Source organism: Callorhinchus milii, unplaced genomic scaffold (assembly GCF_018977255.1).
Source record: "Callorhinchus milii isolate IMCB2004 unplaced genomic scaffold, IMCB_Cmil_1.0 Scaffold2, whole genome shotgun sequence".
Lineage (NCBI taxonomy): Eukaryota > Metazoa > Chordata > Chondrichthyes > Chimaeriformes > Callorhinchidae > Callorhinchus > Callorhinchus milii.
The window spans coordinates 100,862,266-100,875,341 of NW_024704743.1; the positions used below are offsets into that span (position 1 = coordinate 100,862,266).

General features: G+C 41.0%; 1 protein-coding gene across 6 annotated transcripts in view; it reads right to left on the minus strand.

The window, feature by feature from the left end:
• The window catches only part of epb41l3a (erythrocyte membrane protein band 4.1-like 3a), a 164,836-nt gene that overhangs the window by 108,342 nt on the left and 43,418 nt on the right, over positions 1-13,076 (minus strand). Inside the window, exon 1 of one of the 6 annotated variants that reach the window (XM_042331955.1) lies at positions 5,000-5,260. The exons of the other annotated variants lie outside the window; for them this stretch is intronic. The gene's annotated coding sequence lies outside the window, so the exon portion shown is untranslated. Of the gene's footprint in view, positions 1-4,999; positions 5,261-13,076 lie in introns of those variants that run through there. 6 annotated transcript variants of the gene reach the window in all.

The following is a 13,076-nucleotide window of genomic DNA, read 5'->3' on the forward strand; positions in this document are numbered from 1 at the left end:
CAGCTAGGAGAGGAGTGGCCAATTTAGTTACAGGATTGTTGGACAGGATACCAAGACAAATGCCCTTCTCTTTTGAATAGTGTCATGGGTTGTTTAACATCCACTTGAACTCGAAGATCGGTTAACATCCTCATCAGAAGGGCGGCACCTCTTACAATGCAGTGCTCCCACTACACTGACCTGGAGTGTCAGCCTGGACTGCGAGTTCCAACCCAGGACTTCAACCTCCAACCCTCTAAACCAGAGGCAAACCCAGAGTTCTACCAACTGACTCAGACAAACACTTACCACTTACTTAAGAGCAGAATGTGCTGTGTCACATCTATATTCTTTCTAGATGTATACCTTGGGAGCTCTTCATAAAATAATGGCATTTCATCTTAGTCAGTTGATTAAATAAATGATCTATTGAGGGATTATTGCACTACTCCTCCATCAATATAACTGTACAGTTTTACTGAAGTTTATACTGAATTTGTGAAACGTGTGACATATAACAGTCGTCAAAACAGATTTTGACAAGTTTATCAATAACAGACAGTATTTTCCATCTTAATTCTTATACTGTAGACTCTAATTATTACTGTTTAACTTCTCAAAGTAAGGAGCTGGAATGCATTTTACATAGATGCCATTCCATTTAATTGTAAGCATTTATTTGGTTTAAAGTTTTAACTTTTCATACACTGGTCACCATCGCCTGTTCAAAGGAATCAAATACAAGTGCACAAAACAGTTTATTAATGGCCAAGGTGTTATTATCTCTACAATTACCAATAGAATCAGTCTTGCGTATTTAATTTTTTTAGTGCAGTATCTATTTTACCCACTCCCTTCTTTGTTCCATTCCTGTCACTGGTATGGACAGTATACCACACAGTGTTGATCTGGCAATCTCCCCAGGAGAGAATAAACTTATGGTTTATAACCTGATGGACATCTCCAAAAACTAACATGATGAAGCGCTCCGGGACGCTATTCCATGTGATGCCCGCAATATAAATGCAAGTTGTTGCTCCTTAGTCAACCTACCAGGAGACCTACTGCTGAGCAGTGCAGGAAGGAAACCCTTTGTGGACACACTTTTTACTCTCTACCCTGGCAACCCAGCTAAAGCTACTGAGTCACTATTCCTCTGGGAAGCCAGAGGAGGAATTTTAATTGTGGTCTTCCAGCAATATTAAAAGGCAAATTAATTTTATTCTAAGTGATACATCTGGCACGTTTGCTGCAAGGAACCACGCCCCCCCGGCCCCCCACCCACCACATCCATTATTAATCCACATAAATTTTTGTTGGTGGGAGGGGGGAGGGAAGAGAGAGTGGGCTTTCAATGGCAAAATGTAACAAGAGAATTCGAACATTACTTCGACAATTCTAATGTTCAGAGATGCATCCTTTTTACACAATGAGACACCTTGATCTGAGCACGTAGCCAATCATTAAAAGTGGAACACTTTAATCTGCTGAACGTAGATGTGTCACAAAGGCATAAAATCTATCTGCAAATCGACGGGATGCTCTGAGAGGGCGTGGCACCCAGTACTGTACTGATGATGGAAACTGAGCAGCTGCAGCCAAAAAGACGAAAATAAAAAATGACTTGAGTTTAAAAAAAAGCAAGCCAGAACCATGAAAATGAAATACAGTACAAAGCTTGTGTCCTTGTATAGGTGCAAGGGTTACGCTATTACAAATTCATGCACATTTAAAATTAATCACCCCAATTTTACGCAAAAAATAAAGATTTCTCAATTTGAAATATCAGTTTATTACCACCGTTAAAGAAAAACAATTCAACTCAGTCTAATGTAAGCATACAAACTCCAAAATTCACCTTCATCTGATAGTTTGCATCTCTACGTGCATCAAAGAATGATTTTAAACTGTGAAACAAAATGACTGCTTTGGGGCAGAAGCACACATACAGCATTGTTTGCCTTAACCAGGGAAGGTAGTTATCTCCAATTCCCATCTCACTGCTTCTTACAATTATAAGATCTCAAATTCACTATGATAAAGGAATATAAAGCTTCTGCACCAAATGTACTTTGCAGTACTAAACAAGTGCATTTGTACATGTTTTTGGATCACAACATCATTCTTTCCATATCACTTTAACATTGTAGATGTAGCTGCATTTGGCTAGACGTACTAAATAATTTAATACACATCTCCAATGCAGTATTTTGAAACACAATTTCAGAAAAAATGATTAAATGAAAAATTTGTAACATTAAGTTAGTGTGGTAAAACATGAAAAAAATATTCACAGCTAAATTGATGGGTTGGGTTTAAGTCATGTATCTTAAAGAGGGTGGAGAGAGTTTGTTGGTAAATTGCATCAATTCAATACATAGTATTGTCAAACTTCCTTTTTTGTAAAAATATATGCGTGATGAACAACTTGTATACCGAAAGAATATTGACTCTCCATATAGTGGATAATAGGCAGCAACTGCCTCAATATAAAGCACTTCAGGTTCAAAATATTTTTCATTAGGTTGGGCATGGATCCACCAAGATATCTTGTTAGAAACACAGCTTCTGGTGGAAAACAACAACATTTCAACGCTTTGGTTCTTCTCCATTCCAGGAGGGCATAATAAATTCCATTACTTGTTGAAGACAGAAAAGTTTCGAGAGCTTGCCCTGAATGGATACTCAATGGGCTGACACTGCAGCTGCTGATAAATCAGTAATTGAAGTGAAAAATCAAGGTCAGGCCTTTAGCAATGAAATGCATTTTGAGAAAAATTCATAACCTTCAAACCAATGAGTTCGGCCTTACATTCCACAGGAGATACCTACACTTTCAGAATGTTACATTAATTCTGCATGTCCATTATGTTTCAAAAAATGAAATGGATATAGAATTATGAACATTATTTGGGAAATGAATGAATACACTTGGCATCCACTGTAATGCTTTTGCCTCCATAATCTCACGTTATTTAAGTAGAGGTGCAAATTGAATGATTATGGTATTTAAAAAATTCAAGTCATTTAGTTTAAAATTTTGAGGAAAGTGGAGGAAGCTGTCCAGAGAAAAACAGAAACCTGTATATAAAATTAACTTTCTGAAAAATATTACAGTAATAAGGTGAAGACGCCATGGATGAGGATTATGAGTCGGCTTTTACTAATTTTCACCAATAAATACCTGGAGTGTTTTTATCCTGATTAAAATTATTATTTTTCCTGGCTAAAAATTGACGTTAATGGCTCTTAACCATGGAGGATCTGATGCAGAGTGATGAAGATTCAGCTTTCACCAAGGTTTAGGGGTGTCTGGGGGATTGCTCAAAGCAATGCTGCAGTTGAAAGAGAAAAGCAGGATGCAGCCAGTTAGTTACATGTTAACAGAGCAGCTGGTCAGTCAGCTACATCTGAACAGAAGAGAATACAGAATGTAATAAATGCTGAATGCATCAGCAACCCACATTTTGGAGAATCTTGCTTTTAAATTAGAGGGNAAAAAGTACAACAATAATTTGAGTTTGAAGACGTGCAAACGTCCGTTCTGAGATGATGCCCTGCAAACTCGGCATACTTTTATACAAGTGAACTGTTTTTTTGTTAATAAAAATAATAATCCTTACATTTGATGTCGCGGCTCATCGCGTCTTCGAGGCGTCTCAAAGCGCTTCACGGAATATACTGTAAAGTGAACGGACTGTGTGTTTTGTGGGCGAAACGCTAAGTCACTTAGCGCCATTCAAGTTTCCCAAGATGGTTTAGCTGATGGCTACCATATGTTGCCACGAGCATAGCACTGAGAGATTAAAACACACACACACACAGCAGCACAGCAGCACAGCACAGCCAGTCTCTCCCTGTCTAATGCGGTGAGAAAGTGAGTGGTGGGCAGCACTTCTCATTGAAGGGTGCAGCAGTCCAGAGAGTGCCGTCACTGCAGAGGTCCAACAACTGCCATTGAGCCCACACCACACCCACCACCACCACCACCACCCACCGCATTGCAGAACTACTGCCAGTGAGAGACGAGCAAAGCTGCAACTCTGCACACACTGACCAGACCAGACAGATAAATCACGCCAGGATCTCCCTCCCTCCCTCCCTCCCTCCCTCCCTCCCGTGAAATAACACCAGCAAAACCTCAGCCCAACACACCACCAAGCAAAGCAATCCTTTGCAAGACATGACACGAAACAGCTGGGAACTAGGTTTTTTTTAAAAAAAAAAGCGCCCAGGCAAATAAATGTCTTCGAACGTTTATAAATAATACAAATACAAATACAAATAAATGTCCCCTGAACCCAACGGTGACATTTCTTCTGCGATCATGTATCGAGTTGCAAATGAATTCTTTTTTCGTCTAAACAGTCTTTGCGTTTATTCCCACGACAGCATCGTTCCCCTCATTGACTGCACAGTTTGCAAACATACAACATGCAAACGAGCTCAGTTTGCCCTACAATAACATGTCTCTGGAGTGTGTGCATAGCTATATATACACACACACACACACATATACATACATCATAAAAACGCCTCAGGAAGCATTTATGCAATGCGATCTCTTGGCATTTACATTTTTCTTGAAATAAAAGGGAAAGGCGTATTTTCTCCATCAAAAAAAAAGCAACGCACGTGTTATGATACAGGCGAATAAAAATTGCACCAGTAGTTTTTTGCAGCATTCAGACTGGAGCAGAGAGAGAGACGCTGTGGAGGATCTCTGAGCTGCAGCAGGGATCACAGGCTGGTCTGCATCCTCAGCAGATAATGCAATCCTTACTGTAGATCTCAGCCTCTCATGTGTCCTCCTCCCCCCCCCCCCCCACCGCTAAAATAAGACACATTGACAAGGGGAGGGTGGGGGGGGGTGGGGGGAGAAGCTGAAGTTGAATATGGCGCCCAAACCAAAATAAAATTGCAATGTGCAAAAACAAATAATGCTGTACATTATAAGCCCTGTATCCTGGGCTTTCCATCTGAGAAATGCATTTGCAAAGGTTGGGAATGTCATCCGTACCTTGTGTCAGTGCAGCCGGAGCTGGAGCTGGAGCCGGGAGGGTTGGTTTGGTGGCTGTTCAGCAGCAGCAGAGGAGGAGGAGGAGGAGGATTCAGGCAGTTTGCAGACAGACTGACAGACAGCGTGGCCACGAGTCACCCACAGCAACACCCCAACAGCCAAACCCCTCCAACGCATTAAAGGAGCTGCACTCTGCCAAATCACTGCGCCCAACTCCAGCCCTCCAGCCCCAGAGCCCCTCAGCCCAGCCCCAGAGCCCCCCAACCCAGCCCCCCAGCCCCCAACCCAGCCCCCCAACCCTCAACCCAGCCCCCCAGCCCAGCCCCCCAGCCCTCAACCCAGCCCCCCAGCCCTCAACCCAGTCCCCCCAGCCCCAGCCCCCCCAATCAGCCCCCAACTCAGCCCCCCAGCCCTCAATCCCCCAACCCAGCCCCCCAGCCCTCAATCCCCCAACTCAGCCCCCCAGCCCTCAACCCAGCCCTCAACCCAGCCCCTCAGCCCATCCCCCAACTGAGCCCCCCAGCCCTCAGCCCCCCAACTCAGCCCCCCAGCCCTCAGCCCCCAACTCAGCCCCCCAGCCCTCAGCCCCCCCAACTCAGCCCCCCAGCCCTCAATCCCCCCACCCCCAGCCCAGCCCCCCAGCCCCCCGCCCGGCCCGGGCTCCCACCCGCACACAGACACCCTCTGCTCTCCTCCTCCCTCCCTCCCTCCTCCCTCTCTCCGGCTGCTGCAGCGCGGCTCTCCCACATGCACCACCGCTTCCTGGGCAGCAGAAGGACGGTGACTTCTTTGTCTGTGCGCAGTGTTACACTGTATCTGCGGGAGGGGGAGAGACTGATGGCAGAAGGAAAGAAGGGAGGGATGGAAGGAGGGAGGGAGGGAGGGAGGAGCAGTGCTGCTGCCCACACTGAGCCAAACCCACAACCAGATGGGGGTGGGGGGACAAACGAGAGCGATGGGAATTGAGGGGCTGAAGGCAACTCAGAACTGCACACAGTCTAATCTGTAACAGATTGTAGCTGTACACAGTGTTACACTGGTAATGTAGGAGGGGAGGGGGGAGAGGGAGGGGGGAGAGGGGGGGAGGAGGAGAGGAGAGAGGGAGGGAGGGAGGGAGGGAGGGGGGAGAGGGAAGGGAGAGAGGGAAGGGTGAGAGAGGGGGGTGAGAGAGGGAGGGGGTGGGAGAGAGGGAAGGAAGAGAGGGGGGGCGAGAGAGGGAGGGGATGGGAGAGAGGGAAGGGGGAGGAGAGGGAGGGAAGAGGGGGAGAAAGGGAGGGGGTGGGAGAGAGGGAAGGGGGAGGAGAGGGAGGGTAGGAGGGGAGAGAGGGAGGGGGAGAAACACTTTACTTCACAAAATATACAGGCAATTGACTTTAGAATATATTCCGTGAAGCGCTTTGAGACGTCTCAACGACATGATAAGGCTCCATATCAAATGCAACGATTTTTATTATTATTCGTTGATGTGTTGCAGTTTGCAACGTTTCTGTTCGTTATTCTCTTCTCTCAACGTACACTTTATTTGGATAAGAAAATTACCTTTTTTTTAAAAAAAAGCATAATCTGCTCATATAATAATAATCACATCTTCGAGACGTCTCAAAGCGCTTTGTAGAATATACTGTGAAGTAAATTCACTGTATATTTTATAGCCAATTGCGCACAGCAATGTCACACTAACAGTCATAGATTCAAGTGACCAATTCATTATTATGAGCTTTTATACAATTCTAATAGTCTAAAACATAGCCGACATTTACGTCTCGAACATTAAAAAAAACTCCAATAATTACTGATCGCGCCAGTGAATGGGAACATTTTGCTGCGTTGCTACATCACCCACAACCACCACAGGATGAAAGTGGAAGAACATTTTCGGAAAACATCCCAATTGGAAAAGAATATGAAAGGGTAAACAGAAATGTTTGTCCATGAATTTAATATCTGGGCTTGGTATTATCTGAATCCGTCCGAAAGAAAGATGCACAGAACAAGACAGATACATAGTATCTATCCCCTAAGGATCAAATTCATGATCCTTGTCCTTACTTTTAAAGCTTTCCACGGTCTTGCTCCTATCTATCTCTACGACCTACTGAAACTTCACCTTTCCACCCCCACTTGCCCTCCTTCTTTCAAAATACAAAAAAAACCTCTTCCCAGGCAGTGAAGTGAAGGTATCACTATATCACTCCTGGTGTCCTGGTCAACAAGCCCCCAAATAAAAAGAACTCCATGGCACTTTTGGGGATATTTTGTTTGCAAATTGGCTGCTGCATTTGCCTACAAGTACAGTCACTACACTTTACAGAAAACTCTGAACTTTGGGACATTTTGATAAGAAGTAATATCAACGCACGAATTATCATTAATATTATTATCAACAATGAATAATAAAATATGGATTTCATTTTTGATTCCTAGCTGTTAGAATGGCTTTTTAAACTTTTTTATTTTAAAACATTTTAGGTCAGGGAACGATCAGATATTCTGTCCTTTTGTACAAATTATTAATGGTGATATTTGTCAGATCACATATCCTATATCCCCTCATTATTGTTTTACAAATCTGTATAATTAAAAATAGTACCAACACCCAACATTAAGGATGCCTACAATTCTCTGCGCCATTTGATCTTGAAATGTTCTCTTTCAGATGTTGATTAGCCGAACCTTCTGTGGATTTCAATTGTTTTTTATTAATGATGTCGAAAAGTCATTTGGATGGCAATCACTACATAGCGCCACTGGGTGTTGGAGCATGGATTTGCACCTATGATTCTCCATCTCGGCTGCATTGTGTGGTAACCCCATGACATGGCTAAGCACTTTGTAGGGAGTGGAGGAAACAGAAGAAAAAATATCACATTACCAAATGCACAATAAATATCTAACATTGGAAGGATATGCAGAACATTCTTTCCTTCCTGGAATCCATATGCTCTTGAAATCCTCCTTGTGACATTAATGTTCTGCTTGTACCTGATTTTTAGCAGTAGTAATAAATTATGGTTGGTCTGGAACCTGCTGCCAGAAAAGAGGTTTCTGAAGTACACTTGTTCACACCACTAATGCGTAAATCAATTAAGTTTCTGCTCAAAAATTGACCCTTAAATGTTCTTGAGATGTTGATTGTGTCACCCAATATCTCTTAGCAATGACTTTTAAATGTTCTTTTAAAAAGTCACACTAAGCCAGATATGACTCTGGGTTGTCTTAATGATGTGATAAGGCACTATAATCAAATGCAAGGATTATTATTATTATTAATCCTGTTGAAGCACTTTGAGACATCTGCCTGACATGAAAGGCACTATTTCAAAATCAAAGATTATTATTTTATAACTAAGGTAATAAAACTAAACCTTGCATTTGATAAATCGCCTTATCAGGTATTCGAGACGTCTCAAAGTGCTTCACAGAATATACTGTAAAGTGAATTGACTGCATATTTTGTGGGCGAAACACAGCAGCCAATTGTGCCCAGCAGTGTCCCACAAACAATCGTGGATTGAAGTGACCAATTTATCTTTTGGAGGAATTATTACCCTGGGAAAGGCAATCTGCCAATCAACTAACAACCAGGTTCCTACTTACTGCTAGGTAAACAGAGGTGTGTGGAGTAAGGAAACTTGCCAACATTTCGCCCTGCCAGGAATCAAACCCAAGTCTCTCGCTTGCGAGGCAAGAGCTCTAACCACTGAGCTTCAGGACCAATGATGGACCCAGGAGCAAACTGGGGAGAAATGGGTCCTTGGATGGGAAAGTTTCAAGGAGAGTGAGAAAAAAAGAACTTCTTCTTGCGAGCACAAACTGGTTGCATTCAGCTGCAAGACATGCATTAACCAGCACAGAGCTCTCAGATGTTGGTCCATGCCAATAATTCTCTCCACACAAGTTACTGACTTAGCATAGGCCATGTGAGGAGGAGGCGCAATCAGGAGCCAGATACATTCTCCAGGAAGAAAGAATCGGAGCCATCCTTGGCTGCGCTTCTGCATGTCACAAGTCAGTAAGCAAGGAGAATTTACAAAGGACTGGGAACAGGAACAAATGTATAACCTGGGTTCAAAGAAAAAAAATAATGAGCAGGGGGAGCATAGTTTTAACTTAAGAGTGGCTTAAATTCAAAGTTAATTTATTTAAGAAAACACTGTCAATTAATTAGAGCAAGAATCTTTGTTCTGAACATTTGGTGCTTGTGCCACACCCAGGTTTTCAGTGTGAGCACACTGAAAATGCAGAAGAAAGCTTACAGCAATAAAAGGAAGACTGATTTTACCAGGTGTTCTTACAGTGCTTTGGCTTTGCGCCAGCTGTCATACAATTCCAATGAAAAGTCCACCTTTGATTAACCATATTAAATTGAAACTAAGACTGCTTTCTATATCTATTGCACTGCTTCCAAGATCTAAAAGGTTTGGAGACAATGAGTCATTGAACCACCCAAAAATATTTAGGGACTTTTAAATGTTAAAGAACCTGTCGCAAGACAGTTGGCGCTTTTCATCTGTACAAATATCAATGCTGGTCAGATGTTATTAAGCGCTGTTCTATGCCAAATGATAGAGCTCTGCCATTGCCTCATCTGCAGCAAGTCAAGTAGCCCACATATCCACATTTCAGCATGAAGATCAATGCAAAATGTTGACAATGAAATGCATTACAGTGAATAAATTTTGTCAAATAGCATGTAAAGCAATATTAAACCATTCATTGCACTGAGATAGGAGAGACATTGTTCCAAACTCAGAAATACAGTCACCCCAAAATGCACAGCCAATTCACTTACAGTATATCCTGTGATGCACTTTGGGACATCTTGACGATCTGATAAGACGCTATATCATTATTATAAATGAATCAAAAAAATTAAAACGGGTCACAAACTACAACTTTACAAATATGGTGTAATTCTTCCCAAACAAAACATTTTAACTATTTGTTTACCAATGTATAATACAAAAATAGGCCGTACCAACACATTTATATTATATTACCAAATGTACACACCAGTACAGAGAAATTACAGGTTTCCTTAATTATGTAATTAAACAATGAACATTATTTATTAACTATGGAATTAATCTTTTGTTTTGGTTGTCAATCAAATATTTAAGGGCATCTTTAATTCCATTTGTACGCATGGTTTACGAATGATGTGGTAATAGTCTTGCATTTCCATGTGGTTCACACAGGGCACATAATAGGCGTTCAACACAAATGACACATCATTGTGTTAATTGACTTAAAATTCACGACAATGGAAATAATGCATGACTGTTCTATCTAATTTCTCTTTACAGGTGTAAAGAGCTTAATGAACATATTTTCTTGACCAAATGGAGTCAAATTAAATTTGCAGCCCACATGATAATTATCACACTGCAAAGGCCAGAGGCCAACACCCAGTAAAACAAAAAAAGCCAAGTTTTCGATTGTCAATTGGTAAAAAACAGGATTTCACAAAACAGAACACACAATTTATTTTAAAGTCTTGACTTTTAGGCTGTAACATGATATCGAAAACCAGGAACTGTACAATTTTAGTGCTATTTATGTCCAGTCAGGTTTGGCTCTATGGTAACACCATCAAGTTACTGACATTTCAGTCTCTATTGGGTTGCCACATTTTGCTGTCCGGAATGAGACAAGAAGGACTGACAAGGCAAAGGGAGAATAAAGCTTTAACCTAAAAATATAAAGGTCACCAATTTTGTTCAGATTTTCTCCAAAGGAGTTAAGTTTTATTTAGGAGTTGAATTTTATGCCAGTCATGGAGAGAGTAACATTTATTTCTTCCCTTTTGACATTTTACCGATTATTCTATTAAAACTGAACAAGATACATGGTTCACAGCAAACACTGACATAATGATTTTTTTCTCAGATATCACACAAATGGGTTTGACTTTTTTTTCCCTGAGTAGCTTCAATTTTACAGAATTATGATAAACTGTAGTGGAAATCAGATCTACAATAAGAAAGCTATAATAAAGGAACTTTGGGATTCCAAATGACTTCATCTTTGAAAAACATTTTAATTTAAACTGAAGACAATTACTTTCAACTTCTTGGGCAGTTGCTTCTGACCATGTCATATCAGTGGGTATAAGCGGAATATCATTCTGTCTTGTGCTCACATATGTAGATTTTGCTTTAAAACTGTATTTTCTCTCTTTATTAGACTAACGTGTTTATATCCCTCTTTCCTGTCAAATTTATTTATTTATATGGACCAATGCACCATTTTCCCCCTTTCCCCCAGGAGAGTTTGGAAGCCAATCTTGTGTCATGGCCAACAATTCTCCAGATCACAAAAACATAAACACAAAATACTGCAGATGCTGGAAATCTGAAACAAACACAGAGATCGTTGGAAACACTCAGCAGGTCAGGCAGCACCTATGGAGAAAGGAAAGTGGGTCAACGTTTCGGGTTCGTGACCCTTCATTAGAACTGGGGGATGTTGGGAGGGAAAGATTTTAAGGAAAACCCTTAAACCCATAGATAATAACTATAATAATCCTTGCATTTGATTATAGCTCCTTATCACAAAACATCTCTTAGCATTTCACAGGCTTTACTATGAAATGTAACTGTATTTTGAGAGCGAACATGGCAGCCAATATGTGTACAGCAATATCCCACAAACAGCCATGAAGGGAATGAGTAATTTCATGTGAGGATTGTTGGCTAGAACACCGGGAGGGACTCCCTATTCGATTATGGAATAGTGCCATGCAATCTTTAAATGTCCACGTGAACAGGGAGATGGGACTTCGGTTCAACATCTCCATCAAAGCAGCTTCCCCCAACGTTAAATTGAAGTGTCAACATAGAAATCACAGGACATAATCCTTCTCCATCATGAAGCAAAATAACATTGACAAAATAATTAACTTATAGTACTAGATTTAAAAAAACACTATTACTCATGGCTTTCTGGATCTCCTATGGAAGATCAACTGTGAAGTGTAGTGACTGCATAGGTGACCTAATAAATTGCAGCAGGATAGAGTATATCCTACAATAGCATCAGAACGATTCACTGAAAATATAGATCCAGCAAATGACCCAATTATGTAGACACTATCCAATTTGAGCAGAATTAGATCTGCAAAGTAGCATATCCTTACTAATATATTACTAGGAAATGACAAGAGAGGGCACCCTCAACCCAACAGATGGTGTGACAGTATAGAGTGTGACATCACTCCTCCACTGCCACCAAATGGGTGTTGATCTGCCAGATACAGGCTCATTTTAGCTCCTTCTATTGAAGGTTTGACTTTTGACCTGTATGAGTTGTACTGTCTTAAAAATCATATTAAATAATCAATTACAAGAAAATTCTGCATTAATGAGATACTTGCCCAGGTGAAGTCACTGTCAGATTCAATGTATGTGGATATAATTTAATGTCTTTCTTCCCAAAGCATTTTTTAAATGAAATACAGTCACAGTTAAGAAAGAAGAAAATATTGAACAGTAAAAGGTCATTCAAACCACCAAGGCAACTCCTGCCATAGACAAAGCATAACCTGAATTTCATACAACATTTTACAGATTTCAGATCCTTTTAAAACATTGCTAAAACCTCAAATCAAATGCAATTAAATTTGACATTACCCTTCAGAATTATAGTTTTGACAGCTATAAATGTGAGGTTCAATGGATAGAACTATTTATCTGCCCTAGAACTCCCTCCATCATTCGTTGCAAGGTCTGTCTTTGAATGTCCTTTCATTCATCCAGCCCCGCACCCCTCAGCTCTCACCCCAGCTTGGTTACCAATCCAGGACTGTCAAGTACCTTGGGATGTCCTCCCAACATGAAAGGTGCTATATAAATGTAAATTTGCATTGTATATTATATAGAACAGCGCAAGAAATTCCAGGAAGTGCCCATTTTACAAAAAAAAATGAGCAGAGTTTTAAAATGGATTACAGAAACAAAACAAGATACAATGAAGCTGTAATTACATGCTTTCTTCGCAACTAGTTAATCTTTCCAGAACACACAACTTAAGTATGACAATGACGTTCTAAAATGAGCAGTAATTTCTTCACGGGAAC